Source organism: Leptopilina heterotoma, unplaced genomic scaffold (genome assembly GCF_015476425.1).
Source record: "Leptopilina heterotoma isolate Lh14 unplaced genomic scaffold, ASM1547642v1 Lhet_130, whole genome shotgun sequence".
In the NCBI taxonomy this organism is placed as follows: domain Eukaryota; kingdom Metazoa; phylum Arthropoda; class Insecta; order Hymenoptera; family Figitidae; genus Leptopilina; species Leptopilina heterotoma.
The window spans coordinates 949485-965719 of NW_025110849.1; the positions used below are offsets into that span (position 1 = coordinate 949485).

At 25.4% G+C, this 16235-nt stretch overlaps 1 protein-coding gene across 4 annotated transcripts in view; it reads left to right on the forward strand.

Moving 5' to 3' along the window:
- LOC122512966 (octopamine receptor beta-2R-like) overlaps positions 1-16235 on the forward strand; it is a 557896-nt gene that overhangs the window by 443047 nt on the left and 98614 nt on the right. The gene's annotated exons all lie outside the window — the stretch shown is intronic.

A 16235-nucleotide genomic window follows, 5' to 3' on the forward strand; every position in this document is an offset into this window, starting at 1 on the left:
TTATTATTATTATTATTATTATTATTATTATTATTATTATTATTATTATTATTATTATTATTATTATTATTATTATTTTTAAAAAACTCTCTAAAATTATTTAATTAATATTGCTTTTAGCCAATATCATTAAAATCAGCTTCAAGAATATTAAAAAGGTCAAAAATCAATTCTATTTTTTAATCATTCAAATCAAATTGGAAGGTATTATTTTGAAATATATTTCAATAATAACTAATAAGAAATTTAAAACTAATTTCTCTCTTTTAACCTACAAAAATTGTAGTAATTTTTCAAGATTATATTTGTTTATTCACCTGTGACTGTGACTTACATTTTGTAGTGTTTGACCTAAGTTTTATGGAATAAGTTTCCTCTTTTCACCTGAAGAAATTGACCTAATTTTAGAATTTATGCAATTATTATTTTCAACAATTTTCAACTAAAATTCTTCTTTAAATCAATTATTTTTAAAAAAGTTCTTTAATAATTTTCAAATTTTTTTTTAAAAAAAATTTTCAACTAAAATTTTTCTTCAAATCAATTATTTTTAAAAAGTTCTTTGATAATTTTCAAAACTTTTTAAAAAAAATTCATTCTACTGAAATTCAAAGATATTAATTTGACACCATTTCAAAATACAATTATTTCTAAAAATTCAGCCTATATTGCTTAATTTAATATTCAATTATAATCTAAAATTTTAACTGAAATTAATTTTTAAATCAATTTTTATTAAAAAATTCTACGAGAATTCAATTATTTAAATACAAATACATAGATAATTTATAGAATAATTGAATGAATTCATTTTTCTTTTGGAGGTTGTCGCTCCTTTCTGCCTCCTTAATTTTATAATATTAATAAAGGTTATAATTTTTTATTTCAAATGTATAAGTAATAATTAATATTTATTTAATAAATATTTTATTCAAATTTATTAATTATGTTTAAAAAATAGTTATTAAATATTGAAGGTGTTAAATTTAACAATCTCTCAGAATTATTTTCTCACTCTAAGCTAATATAATATAAAATAATTATTATTATTAAAATAATATAATATATATACAAACCAAATGATAAATTCATCCTATAAATTAATAATTATTAAAATTCATTAAGTTTAATTTATTAATAATTGTTTATTTATTATTTTTTAAATTCATAATTTTTATTTTAAAATAAATGTATAATAATTAATTATTTAATAACTATTATTATTTGTTATTTATAATTTATTTGTTATTAATAATCAATAAACTTTATTATAATATTGTACTTAAAGAAAAAAAAAATTATATGTATTTTCGTTTTTTAAATATATTACCATAATTATTTCATAAAGTTTTTTAAAAGAACACGCTTTTTTAACTTAAATAACTGTTTTAAAAAAATTAATTTTAAAAAATTAAATTTATTTACATACTTTTAAAACGAGGAAAACTGTCGAGGCCCTGATCAGTACCCTATCTAAAATCTAATGAACACCCTACCTGGGGTTCTGGCTAGGAATTCTAGTCAAACCCCTAAAATAAAAAAATTATTAAATAACTAAAATAATGATTGCCTTTCATTGTTAATATCTTCTACAACAAAAAGGAATTCTATAAATTTTTTTAAAAATAAAAATTTTAATAGGGAAAACTGTCGAGGCCCCGACCAGAACCCTGTTTTAAATAGGGCAAAGTGGGGCATTTTCTGCACGGGATATGAAAAGTGCTTTATAAGTTTTCTATTGGAATAGAGTATTAAAATAGGTATACCTATATACAATGAAGAAAATCGATTGAGTTTAAGAGAGAATCATGTTTAAAAAGTTGATATTATAGGATATTAAAAAAGACCCATGAGATTCGCGACTTTTAAATTAAAGAGGTGGACATGGAAGTAAGCTTTCATTTAATCATTATTATCGGTCTTCATACCGACTGATCATAAATCTGCTCGTCACTGCAATTTCAAAACGATGTCCCCGATGATATATGATAAGCCATTGCGACCTAATTTTGGATCATAGGTGTATATATATATATACTATACGTGAAAATGAAACGAGCCGGGCAATTAGTGTAATTAATGACGAGATAAGTGCGGAGAGTCTTAAGATATGGGCGTAATCCGATTTCCAAAAGGTTTCTCTCGATTTACAAATGTAATTTATACACCCTCTTCATAACTGATAATGATTACGATGTAGTATTCATATAATTATTTCATTTATTTCCCATATATATATATATATTGTTCCATTTTTATCTTTGTAGAAAACAGAATTATTAAAAATTGATGAAAAATTGTTTTACCAAAAAAATGTAGAAGCAACTTTTTGCATATAAAGAAATATTGATATCATGGTTGCAGTAGAAATAAATGATTTAATATTTCTTTTTGCTTCACTCCTGAGAAAAAGGGTCATAAAAATTGTAGAAAAAAAATGAAGTGTACGTTTTGTGAAGTTGAATTTAGACGCTCTAGTGTTCAACTCGATCCAATTTTCCTTTACAGTGCGCGTATTGCGTAATAATATGAAAAGGTACTACTGCATTGAATACATAAGTACTTCCGGGCCCGTGTATAAAAGTTAAGAAGTTATATATTCGTGGCTGAAAAAATTAGTTCTCTTTATACTCTAGAGTCGTAAATTCTCAAGTATTTTCTTGTCTCGTAATACTCTTAAGTTAAGACCAGATTAAATATTTTTTTTTCTATACAAAAATACTTGGCAAAATGCTAATTACTTCTTTTTCATAAATATTATTTTTCATTATTATAATTATTCATTTTCAGTTTATGTATAAATTATTCTTTGACTACTAAAACCTCTGCACTGTACAATTGGTTCAGGAATAAATAATCCTTTTAAGTTTCAAAATTATTGTACAAATATTTAAAAATTTTTTCCAGTGAAGTATTTAAGAAACAATTATAATCATTTAGCAAAAATTTTTTAAAACGAAAAATTTTCGGCATCAAAAATAAATGCTTTTAATTTTTTTACAAATAATTTCAAGATTTTGAGCTATATTCTTGTCTAGAAACTAAATTTGCAAAGCAAATAGATTTCAGCTGAATGCCTCAAACATACAAAAGAAAACTTTGCTTTTAAAATATCTTTATATTTTTTCCTCTACAGTCAAGTTTCTTGTAAAACTTTTTGTTTGGAATTATTTTTGTAAAACTCACTTTAATATTTGATGAACTCAAGAAATAAAAAAAACAATTTCCAATTTATTTCTTCTTTTTAAATTTTCTATAAATTATCGATAAATAATTAATTAACCTGTAATTAGTCGACTGCTAATTAGAAAAAAAATAAAATGAAACACAAAGTTAAAAGGAATACTAGAGCGAATATTGGAAAAATTTAAGATAGTTTGATATATTCGATAAAATTATTTTTATATTATTATCAATGTCGCAATAAAATCGCTCATTTAATTATAGAAATAACATATTCAAGATTAAATTAAATGGAAAATGTTTGAATAGTAACGGCATTAATTTACATAAGGTCAAGTAAAATATTTTTATTTTGTGTAAACTTTTTTGAATAGCAATCAATTTAGGTGGGGGAAAATAATAAAAACCGAATAAAAAAGATAGAAGAAAAAATAAATATTGACTATAATGATGAAAAAAACGTAAGTAACAAAATAATAATAAAAGAAAGAATTCTGTTAAGTTTATTCAAAATTTTTTATACTTTTATCAGAATTTAAGCAAAGAAAACTGATAAAATAGGAACTTTTTGACATTTAGTCAAACGTAGAGCCTCACAGTAAAACGTGACGTGTTAAAATAACACCAGAATGGATTAAAATAATCTGCAACAGTTTAATCCCTCTAGGATTAAATTAACACCAGAAAGGATTAAAATAATCTATTTTGGTGTTATTTTTAACTATGAATGAAATTTTACTTTAAATAAAACACCAAAGTCAACGATTTGTAAAAATTCAACATTTAATGATTTTTAATGATTAAAAAATTGATCGAAAAAAATGATTGAAAAACAAAAATTTCAAAAAATGATTGAAAATATCATTTTTAATGATTCTCCAGGGAAAATAGTAAGTTAGTACACTACCGTCGGGAATTATCGGTACGGCTACAAGCGCACGGCCCAAAAACATACCAATCTATAAATCACGATTTTTTTGTAAATACAAATGTCAGAAAATTAACAAATATACCATTCGAAAGATTATTAAATTCTACGATTAATGATACATAACTAAAAATTTTAATAATTTATACAAAGATTGCAGCAATCGACAAATTTGCCAAAAAAATTTAAAAAATAAAATTTTTTTGGAAATTTTTTCAACCCCTGCACATTTTTTAAAAATTGTAGAAAAATTTTAAAACTTACATAAGAGTGAACGGAATAAGATTTTTAAACTCTTTTGGTCTTAAATTAAAGATAAGAGTTGAGTTATCACACTTATGTAAGTTTCACATTTTTTCTACAATTTTTAAAAAATGTGCAGGGGTTAAAAAAATTTCCAAAAAAATTGTATTTTTTAAATTTTTTTGTCAAATTTGTCAATTGCTGCAATCTTTGTATAAATTATTAAAATTTTCAGTTATGTACCATTAATCGTAGAATTTAATAATCTTTCGAATGGTATATTTGTTAATTTTCTGACATTTGTATTTACAAAAATATCGTGATTTATAGATTGGTATGTTTTTGGGCCGTGCGCGTGCAGCCGTACCGATAATTCCCGACGGTAGTGTAAGTTAGTTACTAACTTAGTTACTAACTTACTAACTGACTTAGTAACATATTTACTAAATTCAATTGTGTTCAAAAATTTTTAAAAATTCTCGTCAAAATTTCAATTCTCTTTATAAATAATAAAATTCTTCTCTGATATTCAATTATTTTACAAAAGTTTAATCAAATTCTTGTCAAAATTTCAATTATTTTCAAAAGTTGTCTAAAATTCAATGATTCTCAATATCTATACAGAAAAAAATGCGAATGGTAAAAACAACCACATTTGTGTAGTTAGAAAAAAAGTAGTTAAAACTATACCATATTCAGCAGCATTTTAACTACACTTCCTCAGTTAGTGGAACCAAAATGAAGTAGTTGGTTTTATGTAGTTAAAATAACTACTTTACGTAGTTGAAATAACTAACAGATGCTTGTAAATGGCTCAATTATAGTGTAGTAGTAAAAACTATTGTTAAAAATATTTAATTTTACTATTGTGGTAGCAAAAATAACTATTTTGTATTAGTTGCAAACAAAATGAGACTTACTGTTTTTATATAGTAAATACAACCTCTAAAAGTTGTTACTTTTATGATTTATGTAGTTAAAACAACTATTTCTTACTAGTTGCAGAGAAAGAAAGAAATTTACTGTTTTCATATAGTAAAATCAATTGTTGAAAATAGTTATTTTTACTATTTATGCAGTTGAAAAGATCATTTTTTTCTACAGAGAAAAAACGTGAGTGGTTAAAACATCCACATATGTGTAGTTAAAAAATATAGTTAAAACTACCATATTCAGCAGCATTTTAACTAAACTTCCATAGTTAGTGGAACTAAAATTGAATAGTAGGTTTTATGTAGTTAAAATTACTACTACACGTTATGATTGTGAATAACTCAACAATAGTGCAGTAGTAAAAATATCCATTTCTTGCTATGTATTTGCAAAATAAATTAAAATTTACTGTTCCAAAGAGTAAAAACAACCGCTGGAATTTGTTATTTTTGTGTTTAATGTAGTTAAAAGAACCAATTCTTACTAGCTTTTAATAATTTATCTCTATGGTGGTAAGAAACATTTATTTTTATAACTACAAAAGTCATAAAAGTAACAATTTTTATGCTATTTTTACTATATGAAAATAGTAAGTTTAATTTGTTTATAACTAGTAAAAAGTGGATAATTTTACTACAGAAATTCTGAAAATAACTATTTTCAACAGTACTTTTAACTACTGCACTATCGTTGAGTCATTTAAAATCATATGCTGGCTACATTTCAACTAAGTCCTTGAGCTTAAAAAATTAGTTACTGCAACTAAACGGAGTAGTTATTATGACTGAATCTAAGAAGAATGTCCTCAAGTACAATGCCAGTCATCGTAGCGTGCGAGCGTGGTTAGGTGGTTAGGTTATCGGTTTGCGAATGTTAGGGTCGTGCGTTCAATCCCCGGCGTTTGGGGATTTTTCTCTGTTAGGTGTATAAGAATTTAATATATAAATTATATATGAACAAAAATAGGTAAGAGAAAATATAAAAAAATGGACCTCAATAATAATAAAAAACAAATAAATAATTTCATTTTACTACTTTAAATAGTTAATTTAACTATTTTTTACAGTTGTTACAACTACAATTTGTTACGGGCGCCTATAGGAACTATGAAAATTTAGTTACTGCAACTAAATGAAGCAGTTAGTATGACTAACAACAAATAGTTAAGATAACTGTTTTAGTAGTTAAATTTACTGTAAAAATGGTATTTATTACTACATTTTACAGTTAGACTAACTATTCTGTCATAATTCATTTTACTAAATAATGTTACGGGCGCCTATAGGAACTACAGGAAATAGTAAAAAAGTAGTCAAATTTACCATATTTTTTTGTGTGTGTACTATTTCAATAACTATTCAAATTCGGAAAGAATTCCATTAATAAAAAAAATTTGAATAAAATTCTACGCAAACATTCAATTATTTTCATAAATAATAAAATTTTTTACAGGAATTCAATTATTTTTATAAATAATAAAATTTTTTACAGGAATTCAATTATTTTCATAAATAATAAAAAAGTCATTGCATATTATCAATTATTTTTAATGCAATTTTAATCGAATTCCTCGAAAAATGTTATTATTCTTAAAAATTTTATTAAAATTCGTCCAAAAAATTTAATAATTTAAAAAATTTGTTGATAACATTTTTTATGAGAATTTAATTTCAAGAAACATGAAATTAATAAATGATTTATTTTTGTGTTTAAATAATTGAATTCTCGTAGAATTTACTAATAAAAATTATTTTAAAATTGAATTTCAGTTAAAATTCTAGATTATAATTAAATATTAAAAGCATTATAACATGGATTTTTAGAAATAATTAAATTTTGAAAAAGTTTCAAATTAAAATCATTGAAATTCTTAATTTTTCATATTTTTGACAAACAATTGTGTAGAATTAATTCTTTTTCAAAAATTTAATAGGATTTTTATTGAAATTATTTCAAGTTTTTATTTTTCAATATATATTTAATTGCAGAATTTCCGAATAATTGAAATTTTGTAAAATTGAATTGTAAACGATTGAATTTGAAAATTCTCAAAGAACTTTTTTAAAAATTATTAAAAATAATGGATTTATTGAAGAATTTTAGTTAAAAACACTAGAAAAAAGTTAATTTTAGAGAAGTTACAAATTATTGCAGAAATTCAATTATTTTCAAGAGTAATAAAATTCTTCTTAAGGATTCAATTATTTTTAATAATAATAAAACTCATCACAGCGTTTCAATTATTTTTTATACAATTATAATTGAATTCCTTGAAAAAAGTTATTATATTCATGCAAGTTTTAATAAAATTCGACAAAAGAATTCAATTATTTAAAAATTTGTTAATAAAATTCTTTATGAGAATTGAATTTTGAGAAACATTCAATTATTCAATAAATTATTTACTTTTGCATTCAAATAATGAAATTCTTGTAGGATTTTCTAATAAAAATTGATTTTCATTTCATAAAAATGAATTTCAGATAAAATTTTAGATTATAATTAAATATTAAAAGCAATATAGCGGGAATTTTTAGAAATAATTGAATTTTGAAATTAATTTTTTTGAAAAAGTTTAATTGAATTTTCTTTTATATTATTTGAAGTTTTTATTTTCTAATATGCATTTAATTAAAGAATTTAGGAATAATTGAAATTTCGAGGAATTGAATATTGTAAACAAATGGATTTGAAAATTGCAAAAGAACTTTTTTGAAAATTATTAGTAATAATTTATATAAAATAAAATTGTAGTTAAAATTTTTTGAAAATAATGATTGAATTTAAGTTATAAAAATAATTTTAAAAAAGTATAATATTCTTATAATATAAAATAATTATTTTATTACTTGATCATCTTTAATTATTATAAAATATGAAGAAATCAATCACTCCCAGTCGAAGACTCCACAGTAAAAAGAAAATCTTATTTTAAGGCACGAAAGCTGCCTTAAATTAAGATGCAACATTTTTAAGACAGTCAATGTTGAATTTACGCACGTTTTTCATATCCTTTAACATTATAGCAGACAGTGTTGAATTTAAGGCAGCTCTTAAATTAAGATTTACTTTTTACTGAGTCGGAGTTATCGATATCTTCATGTTTTATAGTTATAAAAAAATTTAATGAACTAAAATTTCATTCATTGTGAAAAATAACACCAAAATTGATTATTTTTATCTTTTCTGATGTTAATTTAATCTGCAACACTTTTTAATACCTCACGATTTACTGTAGCTAAACTTCTAAAGGGATATGTAAAATAAAATTATTAATTGGGTTAAAATCTCGATATATCAGGAATATTCAATACGTTTCGTATTTTTCGAAATATTTGGATTTTTTTTCCAACAAAATTGAAAAAGATATTTTACCAATTTTCCTTTTATTTACTTTATCCATTTATTAAAAAGTTGAGATGACGCAAAAAGTTTTAAAATCCCAACAAAAGGGATTTTTGCATCTTTGATGCAAAAAGTTCCGCCAAGTAAAATTTTTATGTAATATTGTCCATTTCAACAATATTGAAATAAAAGTTTACCAAGTAAAATTTATAACTAAAGTTTTAATATTGACTAATTTTATTAATATCACTAATTACATGTCTGAATTGTTTCGATATTTCACGTTCTATTTTGAGTTGTAACAAATATAAAATTTAAGTTTTTATAAATTCTTGTTTAGTAGATGTTTCACACAGTTTCTTTAATACATTTTTCGAAAATAGACTATTAAGCTAATTCTATGAACATTGGGTTATTTTTGGCCGAACGAGTTTTTGAATTAGCCAGTCCTAAAATCTCATCTCGAATCTCAAATTAATTTAACAGTTTGCTTAATATTAAAACACTTAATAACTAACATTCAAAGCTTTTCACTCGAAAGTGAAAAGATTGTTAGAAAGACAATCGAAAAAGAAAACAGTTACAGAATATATGTAAATAAGAAGTTAGATGTCTAATGATAGAGGTCTATGGACAGTGATTCATAGGTGATTATAAAATAAACAGTAATTAATCTTTGTAATGTTGCCGAGGCTATATTCGTTGACCGGATACAATACTTTTCGCGTAGATGTTAATCAATGAGGGAAGCGAGCAACGGATTTGAAAGGTCAACACTTAGCTCAATGATTTATATACGAGCAATGTATATATATGACAATTGTGTCTGTCGTGGTTATTCATCTTTAAATTACGTCCTTTCTCCAAATTGGTCCAGCAATCACATTCAATTTTTCAGTCGAATGAAAAATTTCGATATGAAGATTCTCATTCTTTTTTTTTTTGCTAACCTTGGAACTGCCTTTGTTGGAATAAATATGACAATGAGATTTCATATCTCTAAAAATAACAGGAAACAATTGCACAGCTAATCGGTGCACGCGAGTAAAGTGATACATTATCATTTCACTTGATCTCGCGATCTTGAAATTAGTTTGTAAATATTGTGATCAGGGTGCGAAGGTTTTAGCGTTGTCTCGATAATTAAACTATTGTTTCTTTTTCTATTACATTTACTTATTATTTATTACATGATTCACATGTTTCGAAAATATCTTCAAAAACATCTTCAAAAACACATTTTTTGTATTTTTTTTTATTTCGACTTTTAGTCTTTTTAATAAACAATAATAACAACAATAATAATAATATTAATAATAATAATAATAATAAATATTGCATAATAAAGAATAATAAAACCAATTATATAAATAACATTTAAAAAAATAGAAACAAAACTGTCTTTTCATTTTGACATTATAATAACAGATTATAATTTTAAAAAAAACATAAATATATGAATATTTTGTTCTTTGAAAATTATTCTGGAAGTCTGTAGAGACTTAAATGATTTGTACTTTAATTCTCGGTGAAATATTCGACGTTTCGATAAAAGTAGGTTAAAAATGAAGTAGCCGTTATTTCAACTGCTTAAACCTGACCTATATTTAGTGAAAAAAACTTTTTGATATAGATCGCAATAAAAGTAAAGCAGAAGAGATAAAGAAAACAAGGCACACTGTTAGAGACAATAATTCGTAGAATTTTTTTCTCTTTCCTTTTTTAAGCCTTTTGGAATTATTCTTTGCGATTATTTTCCTAAAAAAAAGGAAAACAGTACTTTTTTCCTTTCATTTAACATTTTCATATTCCAACGACAAAAATCAATAAAAAATTATTTATTACAATTATCTAATCATTTTTATTCATTCAACTGTATGAAGAGTTACTTCTTCATACAATTAAAAACAAATTTTTTAAAAATATGAATTAATTATAATTTTCTAATAAAATTAATCAGATAAATAAAAAAAAATTGGAAATCCACCCTCATGATGAACTTTTTATCAGAATTAACTCAATTTTTTTCTTGTTATATAAAAAGACAAAAAATGATAAAAATATATACACGTATATAGTTAAGCGTTAGTTTAAAAATGGATCATAAAGTAATGACGGAAGGTCATATAGTTGGAATATAGCTTTGCTGTGTGACGATTCAGGCATCATAAAATAAATTACAAGCTTAATATCGGTATTTGAAACGTATAAAAATTTAACAGCTACATTTTTTGGAAAATAATATTTATAGTTCTCTTTATTTTTATATTGCAATAAACCGAGTAAATTGACAACACAAAATAAAAGTTTAAATCAAGACATTCATTGAAATAAAAATGATTAATAATTTTTAAATTCTGATAAAAAATTATTTGTTATTTTACATATATATATATATATATATATATATATATATATATATATATATATATATATATATATATATATATATAGCTATATTATTATTATTATTATGTTTATACAGTAACTGAAAATGTAAATTTTCGTCTTCATAAATGTGACATGGTGGCAAATTATAAACAAGGTTACTTGTCGCGTCTGCCATTTTCATGTAATTAGTGCGTGAATTTACCAAGAATGATAAATATTTTCTTCTATTTGATATAAGTGTCCAAATTTCTACTTTATATGATAAATAAATAAATATTAATTAAAAACAATAATTAAATAATTAATGTAATAAAAAGTACCTAATTTTTACATTTTGAATTTGCAATAATATACATTTGTATAATTATATTGTAGTATATATATATGTATATATGATTCAAATATGCAGAATAGAAATAGAAATAAGGCAAAAGGTGAACGGATTTATACTCTTTTTGCAAGTTTAATAAAGTTTATTTATCAAGAGATTATTATTACATCAGTACGAAAATAATACTTGATAAACAAAATTACCAAGAATGAAGTCATTAATTCTTTCATTCATTAAAACACAAGATAATTCGTATGTAGAATTCCGTCCTTGAAATGAAGAACTTTTTTCTCACCTTGAATTTCCGACACAAAATGATTAAAGCTATTATACAAATATAGAAATATTATTGTTTAAATAGTGTCAGATAATCAGTTAGATAATTTTTAGTAACTTGCTATTTTATTATGAATACTTTTTTATATTATTCTATAAAATTATTGATTATTATTCTAACGTTACTTTTAGAACTACTTATTTAGAACTATATTTAGAACTACGTTATTTTTAAACTTATATCCATATCTTAAATTTGAGAATTTGTGTATAAAATTTGTTTCTACAAAAACTTGAAAACAATAATTACATGTACTTCTTACACACTATTTACAAAAATAGCTTAGCCTATTCGCATCTCTCTTAACCTCTCAATTCGCAAAATTTACCAGTTCAAGGACTTCCGTTTCCAGATAATACTAACTTTACCCCATTAGAGCCCATCCCTTTAAATTACTTAAAACCTTATCTCAACTAATCCCCATCTATATTTTCAAACACACCTTTTACTATCCTATTATTGTCAATAATCTTATTCTATCAACCAATATTTTCGAGTTTTTCCACATTCACACCCTCATTCATTCATACTTTAAAAACTTGGCCCTTATTCTTTCTCACGCATCATTTTACTCCATCTACCCACACATATTCTCTACCCATTCTTATTTCTTTTCCATTCCTATTTTTAGCCCGTGTTTTCTCTCTCTGTAAACATCTGATTCTTCTTCTCTTTCTATTCTCATCTATTATCTCCTCACATCCTTTCAACCTTCCTTTTACCTTCATCACTTATCCTTTCTCCTTTTCACATTTAGGTTTTACCAATATTGTTATTCTTGACACTGAAAAATCTGGATTCAAAATGAGAAGCCTACGCTACCGTAAAACCGTATATACGCAATTTAAAACAAATATAAAAAAAATCTAAAAGAGCGAATGTGTATTTTAAACGTTGCTGGTATCATTAGTTGAAGTCAACGATGGAGTCAATGGCCGTTTTTTCGAATTGTCGGTCCCAACACTCTATACAATTTCGAATCATCTATGAACACTAAAAATCAAATTTGGTGATAAACAACAAAAGAAATTACGAAAAACTTACGACTTGACAACACACATTAACAATTCGGAAGAAGGAATTGTATTCCTTATAGCCCCGCCGTTTGTGAATTTGGTTTTAATCTAATAAATCTTACTGTAAATACAAAATAAACATATTTATTACTTATGTAAACTTAATAAAGTTTCCGATAAGAAATCCCTTTAATAAAAACCAATCACTTTAAGAATGTAAAACAGGAACAACTTACCTCATTAATTAAATGTTTTCCACGTTTAGAACTTCACGAAAACACACTTACAAGCTACTACTGTTCACAAAATAAATAAAAGCCACAATTATTGCGCTGAATAGTATTAACGGTAACCGTAGTGTAACGTTCCTGTAGATTTCATTTTTGCATATATCTTAAATTCATTTTGAATGTTTTATATTTCCTTCTAAATTCATATTCTTTAAGTACCACGGAATGTTGAACTTTTAATTTTATTATGACAATTTTACTTCCTATTATGTTGAATATTTTTAATTTATATTATGCCTTTTTTGGCCTTAGGAGCTTGGGTTTTTAGATCCTTTACACATTTTTCTAGCCCCAAAGCAATTTACCTTCCAGTAATCTGTTTCCTTACACTTCTCTCACGAAAATATAATACATTTTTATAACTCAATCTGGAGAAGTTGGGCTCGACATAAGGGAATCATCTGGGAAGGTACATGCTAATTGTGCCTACACAACAATAACTGTTGTAAAGCGAAAAATTATTATGCTTCATCTAAATAAACTGAGAGTTTATAAACGAACCCCCATTACAGCAACCTGGAAAAGCCCAAAAAAACAAGGCTTGCCTGAGTACCCCACTCCAGCCTCTTGTCGTACCACTCACTCTTAAATCTAAAACCCAAAATTACCCTTATGAAATGACCATCTTTCCCTCTCCTCGTTAACGCCCAAAGTTTTAATTGGTTAACGGAAACTGGCAAAGCAAAATTTAGAAACGCCCTGGTCCTAAGAGACTTAATTCTGGCAAAAGTTACTTCAGTCTTTTCTCCAATCTCGATCCGCGAAAACCGAAGTTCAACCCCTTGGTTATGTGTAAATAAGGTTTCCTGTTGTTCGTTATTAATTTGTGTAATACGTAATACTAAGTGCTAGCCGGCTAAAGTGCCATGAGATTTTAACCATTTTGTAAATAATACGAAACAATTAATTGATTAATTGAGTTGATTACGCTCAAATACGTGAATTAATTACTTAATTTACGTGAACCAAGGTTTTGGCGGTTTTGGGATCGCGAATGAGGCTCCACCTGCTTTGTGCCAGGGAACAAAAGTCCCGGTAGTTTAAAATAATTCAAACAAGTTTATTCATTTCTATAGATAAAATTTAGTGAAGTTTACATACATTTAAATTTGGATTATTAAATTATGTTACGTTATGACGGTACTTTTAATAATAAATTAAAAGTTATGCAAAATTTAATAAATCATTTTCCCTTATTCGTCACAAATCAAAATTCGCACCAAACATAGCTGCCAGACGCCAGTTAGTTTAATTGTTGAAAAACTAACAAAAACAATAATTCAATAATAATAAAAAAAGTAAACCAACACTTCTCTGTAATTTAAAATAATCTCAAAGGAGATTCCGCTGAGAAAAGTTAAAAAGGGAAAGTATAACCTTTTTGAAACACGACTTTTAACCAATAATTTTACTTACTATTTTCTTGTCAATTTATCCTTCTACTATAGTCAGTAATTTAGACAAGTCAATCTTCTTTAAAGAAACACAACAGAAATACAAATTATTAATTAATAATTAATTATTAAATTAAATAATTTCCCTATTATGAAGTGCACATGTAACGAACTGAAAGAGTTCAGAATCGGTTTCTTCGATTTGCTGCTTATTGTTTAGGCATTTCCTACGACCACAATAATCATGATTACACTAATATCAGAACGTCCCTGAGTGTTCCTGAATTTTCTGCACGTTTTCTATATATAGACTTACTATTTTTTGTAATAAAATAATTCAAGGTTCTGTCAATTGCTCAAAATTAGTTTCATTCTTACAATTTATTTCGTGTACCATCACATAGAACTAACTTTGGTGAAAATTCAGCTATTTCTAGAATGGCTGCTGAAGTGAATGAATATTGTAATGTAATCAATGTCTTTGAGCAAAATGAGAACATTTTTATTTCTAATCTACGAAAACAAGTTTTGATGGCAGATTAGTTTGCGACAGTGTTGATTTAGTTTAATATTCGTTTTTCGAAAGCAGAATTATTCCTTAGTTTAAAGATTGAAGAATGTTATATAAAGAGTAATTTTACTTACCAATTTAATTTATTGGAATACACGGTCGAACCAAAAATTAACCAATTGCTAATAACACAGGTCAACAAAAAAAGACTTACTTTTTTTTATGAGATATCGAAATGGTTTCCGATGTATTTTTGGACGCTGAACACAATCCCGACTTCCAAAATTGCCCATCACGTCAGGATTTTGAGAAAAGTGGGTGTAAAGACCCCAAAAGCGCTTTTTTGAGGATTTTCAACATTTTTTTCTCTTTAACCTGACGTGCTAGAGACTTCCACAAGGTCTTAAATTAAAGCTTGTAATGTGCACTACAAGACCCATATTCATAAAATAAAAAAAAATTAAAAGTTTTTTCAAAAAATAGGGTTGAAGACACCAAAAAGGTGTGTTTTTGGATTGCTTTAATAGACTTCATGCAATTGCTTGGATTCGCTTGAAAACTGTTACTCGGGGTTTTTGGAGTCGTTGATTACGAATCCGAAATTAGTTTTGAAAAATTTAAAATGGCGGAACCAAGATGGCAGATGTAAAACTTAAGAATTGCTTGGATTCGCTTGAAAGTTTGTTACTCCAGGGTTTTGGGGATCGCTGATTACGAATTTGCCACTTTGAATTTTTGAAAACTAATATCGGATTCATAATCAGCGACCCCAAAAACCCTAAGTAACCATTTTCAATCGAATCCAAGCAATTGCAAGAAGTCTATTAAAGGAATCCAAAAACACACATTTTTTTAGTGTCTTCAACCCAATTTTTTGAAAAAAATCTTAATTTTTTTTTATTTTATGGATATGGGTCTTGTAGTGCACATTACAAGCTTTAATTTAAGACCTTGTGGAAGTCTCTAGCACGTCAGGTTAAAGAGAAAAAAATGTTGAAAATCCTCAAAAAAGCGTTTTTGGGGTCTTTACCCCCACTTTTCTCAAAATCCTGACGTGATGGGCAATTTTGGAAGACGGGATCGTGTTCAGCGTCTAAAAATACATCGGAAACCATTTCGATATCTCATAAAAAAGTAAGTCTTTTTTTGTTGACCTGTGTAACCGGTCGTCGGTTGGTCGGAAATCTGTTGGCTGAAGATTAAGAGCAACAAAGTTTGGAGATTAATTGGTAGACGTTTGATAATAGTTACTATATTCAAAGTATGATTATAGTTAGCAGATGATTGGCAATTGTTTGGCCCACAGTTGGCAGTTTGATATAATTGAAAATAC